Source organism: Phoca vitulina, unplaced genomic scaffold (genome assembly GCF_004348235.1).
Source record: "Phoca vitulina isolate PV1807 unplaced genomic scaffold, GSC_HSeal_1.0 scaffold27, whole genome shotgun sequence".
Taxonomy (NCBI): Eukaryota; Metazoa; Chordata; class Mammalia; order Carnivora; family Phocidae; genus Phoca; species Phoca vitulina.
Genome location: NW_022589730.1, coordinates 11,266,407 through 11,282,675, shown reverse-complemented (window position 1 = coordinate 11,282,675; position 16,269 = coordinate 11,266,407).

Sequence of the window (16,269 nt, the reverse complement as noted above, 5' to 3'; positions counted from 1 at the left end):
CTTCTATCAGAGAGGCAAGACTCTCTTTCCAATGTGAGGAGTGGGGTACAGGGGTATTGGAGTATCTAATTTAGAAAAAAAAGAAGAGGTCAGGGCGCCTGGGTGGCTCAGTTGGTTGGGCGACTGCCTTCGGCTCGGTTCATGATCCTGGAGTCCCTGGATTGGGTCCCGCATAGGGCTCCCTGCTCAGCAGGGAATCTGCTTCTCTGTCTGACCCTCACCCCTCTCGTGTGCTCTCTCTCGTTCTCTCTCTCTCAAATAAATAAGTAAAATCTTTAAAAAAAAAAAAAAGAAGAGGTCAATGACGTTGAATGATATTTTTTCTTTTCTTTTTAAATTGTCCTTCTCATTTGTTTATTGTCAAGAATGCCAGCTTTAAGATGAAGTATTTCAGGAGAAAATCCCTCTGCTTTCTTTTTTAAATTCTTTTTTTTTATGGTATAGGATTTATCAATAACAATATGCATAGTGAGCAAATAAGATATTCAGCTTTTCCACATATATCTCCTTTTGCTTAAGTGTGTTATAAAAAAGTGTTGGGAAAGAGGTAAAATTTGCATTCAGCAATCATATGCTGTATTCAATATGTCCACTATTCTACTGTGACTGAATGGGTAAAGCAACATCATAGCTTGGTTCTTCATCTGCCTCATTTATGGCCACTAAGTAATTCTACAGGATGGCTCAGTAATAGCTTTGTGAGTCAAGATGCTGCAATTCTAAAATAGGAACAAAATGACCCGTCCAAATATATCATGGAAATGCGACAAGTATCAAGACATGAATAGGGAAAACCAGAAAATTAAAGAGGTTTTAGGAAATAATAATAATAACAATAATAATCCTACTTATTTACTGAACTATGTGCCTGGTCCTTACTAAAGGATTCATATCCTGTAACATTACTCCCCATAATTCTGCAATAAAGGTTTATTTTTTCAGCAGATGGAAAAGCAGCAGAGTGAGGGAATGCATCTTGCCTAAGATTACCCTCAAATAGAGTGACAGAGGGGAGGTTCCAGAGTGCATTTATTATGACTATGAAATTGGATGTAGGGAAAGATAGACATTTTATACTTGTAAATGCCCTACAGTTTACCAAGTGCCATCATACTATCATTTGATCCTTTCAGGAGCTCTAGGAAATACATTATTACCCCAGTTGTACAGATGAATACATAAATATTTAAAATAACAATAATCGCATGCCTAATAAGGCACCAAGCCTAAGGTAGGAAAGGGTTTAGTGTTCTCTCTATGAAGTCAAACCAGTTGGCTTGGAGCACTGATTGAAAGTAAAGAATATAGATATATATAGAGAAGGAAGATATACATTCTGGAGGCCAATTCAGATGAGGATTCATGGATTTTTATATTTATTCTTGTTCTACAGGTTACTAGAAGAAATGTGCCTGGAGGGGAACCACGGGAAGAAAAAATATTTGAGGAAATAAAGGTGGCTTACAAAGGCTTTGTGTGTTGGCAGAGTTCTGGAAGAGCTAAATCCACCTGCAGTTAAGGGAGGCTGTGAGTTATGAGGAAAAGAGCCCTGGGCCTGAAGGCAACTGCTGTGGGTTCCAGGCCAGGCTCAGATACTCACAAACTGAAAGATCTTTGGGGGGGGTCACATAACTTCTTGGGGACTTACTTTCTCCTCTTGTAAGATGAGAGGGTTGAGTTACACGATGTCTAATGGACTTACCAACGAAAAAGTTTTGACTCTAGAGTTTAATTATATTTCAAGCCTTATCACCAATAAGGGGACAGCTCAATGGGCTCTCCAGAGAAGGAAGAAGCCCCAGGATATTTCCCACCTGCTATCATGGTGCCTCCGTCTAGACATCAACTTCAAAACAGGAAGCAGTAGTATTAGCCTGCTACTTTGTCCCTACCTGTCTTCCCCGCAATTCATTCAGGTGAAAAAGGGAAAATTCTGAGGAAATCTAAAGATCAAAGAAAAAGAAAAGAGGATGCAAAAGACTCCTCTTGATTTTATAACTCCCAGTTAGAGGATGATCTGCAGGACTGCTTTAACTCTAGATTATGGATTTGGAGAAACAAACAAGTAACTGCATATTCTTTAAGGCAAATGAGCCACATTTTTGGACATTATATGTTCTTCCCAAATTTTCTGATTATCCTAACTCCAGGAGACCCCCATTTTCTCTATTCAAATGCTGATCAGCTACCTCTCTGGTCCTAAATACAACAAAGGAGAGGGCATTCTGTTCTTGAGACTAGTTGTTAGTCACTTTGTTTCTTCTGAATGCATCACAAAAGGCCAGGGATAGGTTTTCTGGATCCCAAAAAAAGACAATCCCTCCACACTTCCAAAATGCATCTAAATCAATCATTTTTGGTGTAGGCACTTTGGACATAGGTAGGGGCAGTTTTGCTCCACCCCAACCATTTACATATTGAAATAGACATTATTTTAGTATAAATTGCTTTTTATGTCTCATTTATTTTTTGTTGGAACATCATATTGATTTTTTTAGTTATTATAAGTATATAGGTGGGTTTACTATCTATGAATTTCTTTTCAGGATATTAAATGACCATTATAAAGCACTTATTCTGGAAGAAATCATTGGATCTTAGAGGAGTCAGGCTAATTGGTATAAAATAACTCACATTATTAACTGGGAGGAGGCCCCTTTCCAGGCTGGGCAAGTGAAGCCTCCCTTAGCTCCAGGGTTTCTTTAACAGCCTTGATTAGCCAGCTTCCTAGTTTCCTAAGTTTAGTAAGTCATCTGAGTAGGAGCACGTGGGTGAAAAAGTCTGAAATCAGTGTTACTACCTCTCAAAACCCTGTAATAATCTGCTCAGCTAATATTTACTGAAAACATGCATTGTGAGAAACTGAATGTTCAAAGGATACACATGGTCACTATCTCAAGAAGGTAATACTTACGGTTGTCAGGGAAGAAAAAGACATGTGAGCATAAATCATAAAGTCATAGGTGTAGTATTAGAAAACAAATAACATGCTATAGAATTGCAGGAGAAACAATTCTTACAACAGTGTTCAGAGTAGCTTTTATGAAAGAAATAACATTTGAATAGAAGCTTAAGGGTCGAATGAGATTTTGATATAGTAGGAGAGCAAACAGTCTGAACAAAGTTAATTGCCATAAAAATGTGGCCATGTTCAGGGAATAATAAGCAGTCAATATGAGCACTGAAGTGTGCTTCCAGATGGAGCTGACAGGCAGGATATGGCCAGACCTTGGGCAATTTTTAATGCCACACTTGGGAATTTTAACCTGTCCCCTTGGACAATAAGGAGACCCTACATGTTTTAGGGAGAAGGCACTAGCATCATCCAGATTAGTTTAGGGCAATGACTGGCAGCGATGTAAGGGATAAAAAGGGGAGCAAATAAAAAGAAAAGGGGAAGGGAGACTGATGAGGAGTTTCTTCCATAATCCAGTGGTGAGCTGACACGGCAGGACTGAAGCCAGGCACTGATGCAAGAATGGGAAGGAGGAAGGCAGATAGGAGAGAAAATGGTATTTCCTAACTGTGGGTGTAGGGGGAAAGGAAAACCAAAGAGGAAAAGATGACTCCAAGCCTCGTCATATGGATGATATTAATAAGTGAAGGAGACGGGCTCCTGGGTGGCATATTCAGTTAAGCAGCTGACTCTTAATTTCAGCTCAGGTCATGATCTCAGGGTTGTGAGATCAAACCCGGCATCAGGCTCCGTGCTGGGGCGTGGAGCCTGCTTAAGATTCTCTCTCTCCCTCTGCCCCTCCCCCTTCTGTCTCTAAAATAAATAAATAAATACTTTAAAAAAATAAGTGAAGGAAAGAACATCACTCCGGAGGACTGAATGTTTAGAGAGAGGACAATGAATTTGGTTTGGAACACACTGAGTAGAGGTGATATCAGCATTAAACGCTTATCCTCTCCCCCCCACCCCCAGTCAATACTAACTTGTTTTCATGACACAGTCCTGGCTGGTTTAAAGAGTCATTGAAAATATAAAGGGGGTTCTATTATGACTTACTGAAGTGGTAATTGTATCATAGAAGTATCAGTATTGTCTGTGGACTTTATTAGCAAATACAAAAACAAAGTTCTTGAATGAATGCTACCGTTTAAAAAATGTATCGTGTACATCATCTGCCAATGAACACACAGCTGTTCATCATACTTCCTGTGTGGTAGGATGTGACACTGTATGTGATACTATACAGATCGGTAAAACGAAGTTCACATCCAATAGACAGATACTAACATGCAGGCACATTCCAACATCACTTTTCAGAAGCTGCTTGTTCTACTCACTCTGATGATAACAATCTGACATGAGGTCTTTCACCAAGTATTAATATTTTCCTTTTTTGCTGTTGTTCCTTAGAAGCAGCCAGGTGGCCCTCACTCAGACACCAAGACTTGTTTCTATATGGCAGCCTAATTCTAAATTCTATAATTATTGGGCTTTTATACGACAAATGACCTACCATCTCTTCATTGCACAGTCACTGGGAAAGGTTCCCGCTCAGGGTTCTGGCACCGCTCTGGGTAGAGGTAGTAGGGAAAGAAGGACTTCAGAACTGGGGAGACTCCCCTCCTGAGTACTTGATGGCTTGAATTAGACATCAGTGAAGCATTTTAAAGAGAAGACAAGAACACCTAGATAAGACAGAGCTTGGGAAAACAAAACAAAACTGGTCACTATATCTAGAGAAGTGAAGTCTTAATATGAAAAAGAGGTTAGAAATGGAAGCACAGTAATAAATAATAAGCTATTGGGTTAGATGTGCATGAGTCTATTTTAGCCAGACATCTTTATATTTTTAAATCACATAACTAACAATCCTCAGTCAGACTTCATGCTCACCAAGTAGCAGCCTGATAATAATGTAGCTTCCCGTGTGGCATGCTTGCATGTGGAGTGCCTGGTTGCCTCTCCAATTAGATGGCTCATTATAAATTGATAAACTGGTGTACATCATTCCTTTTGAGCTTAGATAATCTGAGATTACTCCTGCTCCTAGTATGTTGATAAATCAGCTTTGTAACCCACCTAGACTTAGAGCCAGTCCTTGAACCGTAATGCACTTAAGCCTGCCTCCCCGTGGAACTTCTTTGGAGATAGATATAAATGTCTTCTTTAGGGCTCCCAACATCTCATTGAGCACAACTTTTCCGAATTCAATTTTAATAATTGTCACTGTTGGCAGAGTGAAGTTCAGAATTAGAGAAACTACATGGTCGCATGGTGGACCCAGAACAGTCCTATCGCCAGGGTGAGCATGTAATTTAGAATTTAGTAGCAGATCCCATTTGAGAATGCAAAGGAGCACCCAGCAAATTTGAGAACAGAATTAAAAAAATAAAAGTTTTCAAGAGGACTCTCCCAAGAAAACCATGGTACATGGCTACCCTACTCAACTCAAGTTGCTAGACCAATCTTGAGAGTGAACTTGATATTTTCATTACGATTCTGTTGTGAACCTATAATGAACCAGTACCAAAAGATACAGTTTTTTCTCTGTCATCCAAACATAGAACCCTCCCAGAACTTTCTGGGACAGCTCCCTTGGGGTTTCTGCACTTGGCATTCCATAGCATAAGCCAACTTTACCCTTAAGGATGACCTCCAGACCTGGTGACCTCAGTCTGCTGTGTCTTAGCTGAGGAAATCTATTCCCTAGGGAGAAAAAATGAAGTTTAGGTCTATACAAAACTGTCGAAGATTTAAAAGTTTTCTCTGGAGAGAGGGCATTGAAATCAAAAGGAAGGAGAAACATTTACTTTTTACTTATAATTTTTGTACTATTTCAATTTTCTTGAATTCATTTGATTTTTAATGATAGTCTTTTTTTAAAAAAATCACCTTACCCCTTCTAAAATTCTTACAGACTTGTGTACCTATGCAGTGAAGACCCCTATTGGAGGCCCATATGCTTCTGAGGAAAGCAGAAATATTATATTTTTTTGAGGGGGCTTACACAAGGCTCTAGTAGAGAGAAAAATATATGTTTTAGAAAATAATATAATATGTTTAACATAATACTACTATGTGTTATATACAGAATTTTATTTATTTTATTAATTTAACTATAGAGATGTAAATGTATATCTATATATTTTGTCTTATCTATTATATATAATATGTAGTATTATATATATGTGTGTGTATATATATATATACACATATATATATGCACATACATAATCAGAGTTCCTACTTCCAACTGTGTAATTTCTACGCTGGGTTTCCCTTTCTCTCCTGACTGTCTTTAGTTCAGGTTTAGCACTGAGAACAGTCGTGCTGAAGTCCCCGTGGTATGTAAAGTGAGATGTCAGGGTACAGACTTCATTTCCTGAAAAAGATTCCTCTGAGCACACTTTACAGTTGGAGACAGCTGCTATAAATCATGTGGAATTAAATAGCACATTTTAAATTTCTTAAAATGGAATTAATTAAAATTAAAACATAAACATGTGAGTGAATAAATATAGAAAAACAATTTAAAACTCAACAGCAAATTTTTATTGCTTAAAATCAGCTCCATGTTTAAGGTTGCTTTCTGTTACAATATCAATGATTGTATAAAATACATTATGAAGATTGATTCCAAAGAGAGAAGCTCCAGTGTAAGTAACTTCAACAATGTAAATCATAGAGATCACAGCCAAGAAATAAGCTGCATACACGTCTTCTTGGCTTCTAATATAGATACTACAATTTCTGTGAAATAAATGGTCTTCCAAGCTTATTGACTTTCTTTTTTTTTTTTTTTTTAAAGATTTTATTTATTTATTTTGACAGAGTGAGAGACACAGCGAGAGAGGGAACACAAGCAGGGGGAGTGGGAGAGGGAGAAGCAGGCTTCCCGCCGAGCAGGGAGCCCGATGCAGGGCTCGATCCCAGGACCCTGGGACCATGACCTGAGCCGAAGGCAGACGCTTAACGACTGAGCCACCCAGGCGCCCCAAGCTTATTGACTTTCAATATGTGCCCAATCCTAGATAGTTTGTGATGAGATTCGGAGCACCTCAGTCTACCAGTAGAAGGGGAAGGACTTTAAAAGGGAAGTACTAGTAACAAATTGAGTAGGATATATTTAAATTTAATGTTACATGTATTTAATACATTTTTAAAATATTACATTTAGCAAGTAAGTAATTGCACTTGTACTATACTTACAGTTAGAGATTCTGAATTCCCAAGACAGAAAAACAGAACATGTGAAAATGAAAATTGTTGAAGCATTAAGGTAGGCAAACTGATGATGGAGAGAACCGGAAGGCCATGGATCAAAAAGATAGAAGGTTATTTTTCTTTCAGGTAATGTTTAGGGAAGATAAGCGGGTTCTGAGCAACAAAACCAGCCAGGGACATAGGCTGACAGTGGCTCGGCCGTATTTATCACAGAGCTTCCAACGCCACTCTGGACATAGTCCTTTCAGGCAATGTGAAAGGGAAGAACAGAGGAGTAGAGGTAGGGGTTTCCTCATATGCAAGAGAAATGGACGTTGCACAAATCAGTCTTACTCACCTTCCATTCAGGAGAACTTGGGCTCCTGACCTTGTGTAGTTCAAGGCAGGCTGAAAAACGTACCCCATTCAAATGCTTACTGTAAGAGAAAGATTAGTATTGACGAGGAATTGCCAGTGTTAGCCATGTAGGCATGGTGGATATTTTTCATCCTTTCCTTGTATTATTATTATTTATTCAACAAAGACAAATAAAAATTCAGTAATAATTGGGAACTATTTCCAAAATAACCCCCCGTTTGTTCCTTTGGATGTTCAGTGGAAACGCAAAATTCTTTAGGAGTTGAAGAGTTGGTTGTGACATGAAAGTGAAGATCATATGACTTCAACTGGCATAAAGCAATCCTTGTGTGAGGAAAAAATATGAGTTACCATCCTGAGCAGACAGAGGGTGCATCTCATCTGGTGGCCAATACCAGATGTTTCATGAAGAGGAATAAACCTCCCATAATATACTTAATTTCACAATATTATACCATGGGGGGGAATATCTTCCTGACCCATCTGGTGAACAGCTTCTGCCCTCAAGCATGAAGATTGATAGCTTGTGTAATTCTATCCTAGCTAGTGTACTGTAACTGCAGATGCCACTCTTCCTCATATGAATCTCTAATTATCTTTAGGATCATTTTCTCTCACTCACATCCGGTTGCCTAGAGTTACACAGGTTAAAAATGTTGTTAATCCTTGAATGTTATTCTAAGAAAAAAAAATAAACCTTACTTATGAATGTTGAATACATTGTTCCTTCTTGTTTCACTAGCTACAGGTCACCTGCTTTTTTTGAAAAACTGTTCTATTTATATTCTATATTGCCCCCAGTGATTTGAGAGGTGCATTGATAAAGTAATTTTTCCCAAAGTATATCATTGTCTCCATTTCTCCTATGCCAAATGTCTTTGTTTATTTTCCATGACAATTTATACTCATGAACTAACTTTCTTGCTGCTAATTTCACTGTAAATTTCATTGTGTTACCAGATACCCTCTGGACTCAACTCTAACAGATCAATACACTGAATTTATATTTGGTATGGAGCTATTAGCATGAGTATCAGCAGGGTAATTAACTTCCCAAACAGAGATATCATTCCCCATCATCATTATTCGCAGTGTATATATCTTGAAGAAATACTTCTATTTGCATCTAACACACATCAAAAGAACTTGTGGCTAAATTCCAATGTCCATGTGAATTCTAGACTTTAGGGACATAATTTCCTGGCATAAGATAATTTTAAGATCTATTAGGAAAGGAGCAAGGTGAAGAATACAGAAATTGCCAATCATGAAAAGAGCTGCACAGAGAAACAAAATATGGAAGCCACATGGAAGAAAGAGCTCAATAGTAAATACCACTCAGTATTTAGATCATCCTTTCAGAAATAATGGAGTCAATCCCTATTTAAATGACCATGAAATTTACTTGAAGGTCAGCGTTCACGTTAGTAAAGCAAAGGCCAGTGACTTCTCACTGACAAAAGTAATTTGTCCCTCATTTAAGAGGTAACTACTTTGGTTGAAAAATATGCTATATGCTTAATGACCATTGGCAAAATGTGCAATGTCTTTCATATAGTTGCATTTGTTTATTTTTGTGATGTTATTATATCCTAAAGTAGTTTAATATTTACACATAATTCATTTACTGACTGACTGGCATATGCTATGCAAGATTCTCTACTGAGTTCTTTGAATATGAACAGGCAATATTACCCATCCTCAGTAACTGCAATTCTAGTGGGGATAGGAAAAACACTGTTCTGAAGCAAAAGTTCTAACATAGAAAAATTTCACCATTGTCTATAGATGGGAGATCTGGGATTGAATAGGGCTCATGGAATAATTACCCTGAATTTTTAGCACAATAATAAATGTTGGAAACTGAAAAGTGTGGAATTGACAATATTAATTTAAGGAATATAATTCCATCAAAAAAGAAAAGAATCTCACTTATTCTTAGATAATATTTGCCTAATGAATGGATCAGGGACATTTTATTTTAAAAGTAAATATGAGATCTTTGAAACATGTCCTCTTAAAATTTCCTTTTTTTTTAACCATTTCAAAAGCCCTGATTTAAAATGATAGTGCCACTTAAATCAATTTATGCTGATTTTATGTAATTAATTTCTGTTACTATTTGACAATACTTTCCTTGACTCTCTGTTTTTGGAATAGATCCATCTTATTATTTTTAAACTGTTTATATACTCCTATGCTTAAGTTGGGAGACAATCTATCCAACTTTGCCCAACAATAACTTTGTTTAAAATCACTTACTGCTTAATGGATTTTTTTTTTCTTTATAAATGTCTTCAGTCTTCTGTATGTGTCATGTGCACCTAAAGAGTTTGTTACCTATCTAGGGACAGTGAGAATTCCTCAGGTGTCACAAAGACACAGAAATATAAGGCATTTGATAATTAGGTGTAACTTAATAAATGCCCAAGGACTGTTTTTGCTTATTGTCATTCATATAACCATCTTGTAGTTTCTTATGTCTTTATGGCCTACTTTTCAATATGACCATGTCTTAATATCCAGTGTATCAAATCTAATCCTACGGTTTATTGTGGGCAGCCCTGGTTGGTCTGTTCTGAGCTTTTTCCTCCCTTCTGAGTGAATGGGAGTTATACTTATGCCCTGCTGGTGGCTTGAATCACCTCAATTTGTTCTGGCAATCAGAGGCAGCTGCTTCATGTGAAAGGCGTGAGGACACTGAACACCACATTAGGATTGACCTCAAGCTGAATGTAAAAGGCTCAGTCCTTTCTGCCGGGCCAGCAGAGCATGTGCAAACAGATTTGCTCAAGTACAAAATGGTCCAATGATTTAAAGCAAGGGTTGGTCTCTTTCCTCTGTCTCACTCTCTCTCTCTCTCACTCTCTCTCTCTCTATTTCTTCCTTTAAAAATGAAACAGGGTAGTAGACAGGCTGGTATAATCTTAGTAACATCTGTTGCCTTTCACAAGAGTCTTAGCTAAGGACAATAAGTTCCAAAAGGGGACGGAGTTCCTGTTGACAGTGGTAAAATAAAAGCTCTCCACTAAAGGGAGTGTGGACATGTTTCCCCACACAGCTGAGCCCTTTTGTGCCTTCCGTCCCAATGGGTATGGAGAAACTCTTCTTCCTTTTTTTTTTTTCCTGATGAAACTGCCAGAAAAAAGAACAAAACTTTCCCAAATAGTGCTTAATGGACTTAAAGAACTGTACAAAAGTTACATTTTCCCCCTCCTTGCTTTTATTCTCCATACCTCAATCTTAAGCTTAATTAATCAGGAGTGTGAAGGAATTTATGCTTTGCGTTTTTTCACATCTGTTACTTCTGAGCTTTTTTAAATTAATTTTTATACTAAGTCCAGAAAGTTTAGAGAACAATTGTTAGGCTCTTACATTTTTTTTGGGGGGGGGGGCCAAAATGAATATTTCACACTGACTATTTTTCCTTTGAATTTGATGTGTTCATCTTACTCCAATTATCTTATGTTGGGTATTGAATTTAGATAATAACAGTTACCTGATTTTTTTTTTTTTGCAGGGTATTTTTCATAAGCAATTTTGTTCACTCCAACCATGGCATCCTTTCATATAAGTGAGATAAGATACAGCTGATAGGTGTACAATTCCTGAAGCCTTCCATTTCTTAAAACAAATAAACAAAGCAAACAAACAAAAGTCAATTCCAATATCTATACTTTTATTGACCTGGTGTGTGTTTTGGAACCCTTCCTATTAATTTTGAAAAAAAGATATAGAAAGTCCTCAAGTTCAATCATACTTTATAATATGAAGTTGCAGCCTAGCTTGGTCAGAATTCTAGTATATAAAATAGAAGTTAGAAATAGAGACTTGCGTGCATAATCTTCCAATAACAAATACTGGAAGATACATTAAAAAAACAAACAAACAAACAAACAAAAAAGAAAACCTCTACGTGAGCCAAACTTGTGTGAAGGATGGATATAGTTGGTACACCTTGGTTAAACAAATTAAAACATCTGAAACATTATTGGTCTTGCTCCTTTTTTGTATTCACTCAAACAGGAGACTCCATCTAGGCAAATTTTCAAGGTCAGTTAAGGAGCTGTTTTTCAGAAATGTAGAAATATATATTTTGTCTTAATCTATAGGGGAATATTTGAATGGTTAAAGGTATTTAATAATTTTCTAAAAAGTCATGGAGCTACTTTTATTTGTAGCTATATTTTAAATAAACTTAGTTTTTTTAATTAGTTAACTTCTGGGTGGAAACTTATATTTCATATGATAAAGGAACTGAATTATCAATCAATGTGGATTCTAAAAGCCAATGGCTTGCTTGCCATGAACTATCCCATTGCCTTTTTAGTCCTCCAAAATACAGGCATTTTACCCTAGAGCAAGTGACTCGTTCAATTCTTATTCTCCTAAGAATATGAGAATTATGATTTATATTAGTATTTAAATAAAATTTTAAGGTGTGGTAGAGAGCCATATCAACAAAATTATAATATACATTCAATTTTTATAATTATAAAGTCAATACAGTCTGAGCTGTAAAAAATATCACATTAAGGGGCACCTGGATCACTCAGTCAGTTAAGCCAGCATCTCTTGATTTTGGCTTAGGTCATGATCTCAGGGTCATGAGATCCAGCCCCACGTAGGGCTCTACACTCAGCAGGGAGTCTGCTTGAGATTCTCTCTCTCCCTCTCCCTCTGCCCCTCCCCCTGCTTGTGCACTCTCTCTCTCAAATAAATAAATAAATCTTTTTAAAAAATACCCTATTAAAAACGAGAAAGGCTACAACCAACTATTTTTCTATTGCCTTAGGAAAGTTATGGAATTTAAACAAAAAATCCTTCTTGGTATGTGAAATGCAAAATAATTAAGTCTGAATATCTAGGATCTTTAAGAATCCTGCTTTAGATATTGCAGTATGGACCAATCAGCATGCTTTTATTACTGGGTTTTGATTCTTATTCCCATACCTGAAATGTATCATAAGAATATAAACCAATCTCTTTCTGAATTTCAGTTTCATCATTGATAAAATAAGGGAATATGCTTAAATGTCTTCAAAGTTGTCTTATGTAGGTCATTTCATGCATAACGTATTGAGTCCAATTATCCTCAGTGACTAGTGGTAATTTAGTGGCTTGCCAAGGCTCATTAACCCTTTCAGACAAGTATTTGTTTTTTTTTTTTTTTTTTTTTTAAGATTTTATTTATTTATTTGACAGAGAGACACAGCCAGAGAGGGAACACAAGCAGGGGGAGTGGGAGAGGGAGAAGCAGGCTTCCCACGGAGCAGGGAGCCCGATGCGGGGCTCGATCCCAGGACGCTGGGATCATGACCTGAGCTGAAGGCAGACGCTTAACGACTGAGCCACCCAGGTGCACCTCAGACAAGTATTTGTATCACAGATATATTTGCAAGGAAATCTTTAGGTTACTTACTCTGACACTTTTCCTGTCACTATTAAATGTGAAAAGCCCTAGCTAATAAAAATGGCATAATGAGTACTCATTTCAACCACAACTATTCTCCCACAAACACATGAATGCATGAGGAAATAATGTGCCTTATTTTGTCCATGAAGTCTGTTTTTATTATGTTGGTCCTAAGATAATCGTGTCAGTCTGAATCAAGTTTGTTCTTCATTTGATCTTTTGCAGGAAGGGGCCCTCCCTTAATTTGGACTTTAGAGTAACCATTTTGTTAGATGGGGAATGAAACAAAAGAGAGATGCTTGTTCTATTCATTTTTAATCATTCAGACCTAAAAGTGGAAAGTGGAACCATTTGCAGTTCACAAAGACAATGACAGCCTCAGATTTCACCGTTGTGCACGAAATAGTTCAAGTTCATAAAAAGACTACTACTTTTCTTAACCATAAGTATCTTCCAGGGCAGTGGTTCTTCAGTACTTTATTAAGCATGCTTGCCTTCTTAAAAATTCACCTTCTAAGAAACTGGCTCATTTCATCTCCTCTTTCCTCCTATGGTATATAGTCGCTCATATTTTTTCCTCCTGGCTTTTCCTTCTGAACATGAGTTTAGCCTCAAAGTCACGTAGCTCCACGCAGCTGCTAGAAGTAGGGTCATTCCTACATGCACATTTTATGTGTGTTAAGAGAGTACTAAATATAACTGAGTGGCACCAGCTATAAAACCTACAGAACCCAGGGCACACCAGCTCTCTGGATCTCCATGCAGGGAACAATCAGGTTAGTGTTGCTCAGAGGAGCTCAGTGGGCATGGGTGGAGGAACAGTGTCCCAAATACAAGCCGAACAACCGAATGCATGCTGAGGGAGCCCTCTTTCTGTCTAGGTGAGCAGAGGATTATGTATAAAAATCAAATTTTATCGGAAAAAAAATCCCCCATTAAATCCCTTTGCTCCTTGGAGATTATTTAAAGTCCTGTGAATATTCTCCTGATTTTCTGCTGTATCCTACTGTCTCTACACTCATCATATCCTAGACCCAAGTGAAACGTCATACAGGTTTATGCTTTTAGGACTCTCCAATAGCAACTATTATCTTCCTCCTTTAAGTCTGGTACCTCATTGAGCACTGCTTTCTTACTGAGTTCAGCCTCATCTTTCCCTTTTTTATAGCTATGTGCCTGGAATATTCTGTGGGGTCGTGGCCTTACTGTCCTTTGTGGCCTTTGCTACTTGTGACATTAAACCTAGTTCACAGCTCACACTCAATAAAGATTTTTGAAATGCGTTTATTGAGAAAATCCACATTTTTCAAAAGGTTCTATAGCTTTTCACAGAATGATAGTGCAATGTACAGCAGAAATTTGCATTGTTGCTTTTTTTCTCTAAAGGTTTTAGAAGGCTTTTATGGAACAACTATAATTCAAGAGACAGCACAGGCCTAGCTATATTATTTCTGACAATTTTGATTTGAGCTGCTTTTTAAAAAGTAATTTGTGTTCCAGCTATTCCGAACCCAGAGATACAATTGCACATCGGTAGTATCATGTGCTATTTAAATAAGTAAGTGTTCCCTTGCTTTGGCATTTAATACCAAATCCAAATCAGATGTTTATCTGTTTGAGTTTGTTCTTCAGAAAGAAAATGCTGAGAAATTTGACATGTAGCAGGAGAAAATTCTACTTTCAAATAATAACCATTAACCCACAACGGCTCAGGTGTCTCAAGCCTTGAGAAGAAGCCCTGAATATCTGGAGGAAACTGGAATGATAGTCAGGACCATGTCCTTTGCTTAGATCAGGGGAAACATGAATTCTTCAGTTTTGGGTTCTGGTCCCACTATGTCATTTTCTTCCCATTTTCTTTCTTTGGGTTTCTTCTAAGTGGTTTGCATGAGGAGTTAGCTGCCTGCAATCTCAGAGCCAATGCAGAATCTTGGGCAGCACAAACTGAAAGTCTTAGAGAAACCTTCCTGGTTGATTTTCACTTGCTTCTCCCCAGACCACGGATCACCGAGCATCCTACATTTCTTTCTTTTTTTTTTTTTTTTAATATCTTATTTATTTAGTTGAGAGAGACAGCAGGAGAGAGTACAGGCAGGGAGGAGAGGGAGAAGCAGACTCCCCGCTGAGCAGGGAGCCCGACGTGGGACTCGATCTCAGAACCCTGGGATCACGACCTGACCTGAAAGCAGACGCCTAACCGACTGAGCCACCCAGGCGCCCAGCATCCTGCATTCTTAAGGACTGAGGCTTCTGTAAGGCCTGATGCCCTCTTCTTCACACGGAGAAACTTTTAAGGAATGACTTCCCTAGACCCCAATAAACATCTTTGCATTTTCTAAATAATTCTGTGCTGACGTATCAGCTCTCTTGTCTGTGAATATCTTCAGGACCCTTCAACTGAGTAGTATACTCTGCAAATACTCATTTTTTGAACAGACTCACTTTCTGGGTAATGAAAAGGAGCCCTGGCAAACATCCTAAGCAACAAAATTGTTGTATTAGCTCAGACTTTTAATTCTTCCAGTCCAGTACTCTGTGAGGGATACAGTCATCAATGGGATGTGGTTGGCAGGGGGGGGATTCCATGATGCTAATTGTAGGCACATGTCTACCTTCTTTTAGTGTTCATTTATGCTCTCTTGTTGATAACTGGTGTCAATAAATCATTAAAAATGATAGATAGAGAGAGAGAGAGAGAGATGATAGATAGACAAAAATAGATTTTCTGATTACATCCAAGAGATTTTCACACATTAGTGCCACAAGTAGAGTTCAGGCCAAGATGTTTCTTATCTGGATTTCTGGAATAATTAAACATTTTCTCACTTCCAGTCCAAGAATGGCTTAAAAAGGCTGCCAGGGTCTTCCTTCTTCTACTGAAATTATGATAATGATTCTCCTTCATAAAACTCCTTGTGATGCCCCATTGCCCTCATGGCACATTCCAAACATTTTCTCTCCCTGTTCAAAACTTTCTGCCATGTGGCCACTTTTATGTTCTCCCACATTTGACATTTATTCATACTTCATCACCATGTTCATCAAGGTATATTGATCTCCTTATTTTCACAAGTTGGAAGGGTCCTGAGGATAGGAACTACATCTTAAATTCATCTTTGTATCCCATCATCCAGAAAGGGGTCAATTAATAATTACCCAATTAGCAAATGAGTATATTCAGCTAGAATCTCTCCTACTAAGATCTTTATTTTGTAGAAGATGGAAGTATGCTTAATTAAATAAAATAAATTGAAGAACATAGACATCCTCAGGAAAAAGCTAAGCATGATATAATGAAAAAATATTTTCTAGGGGC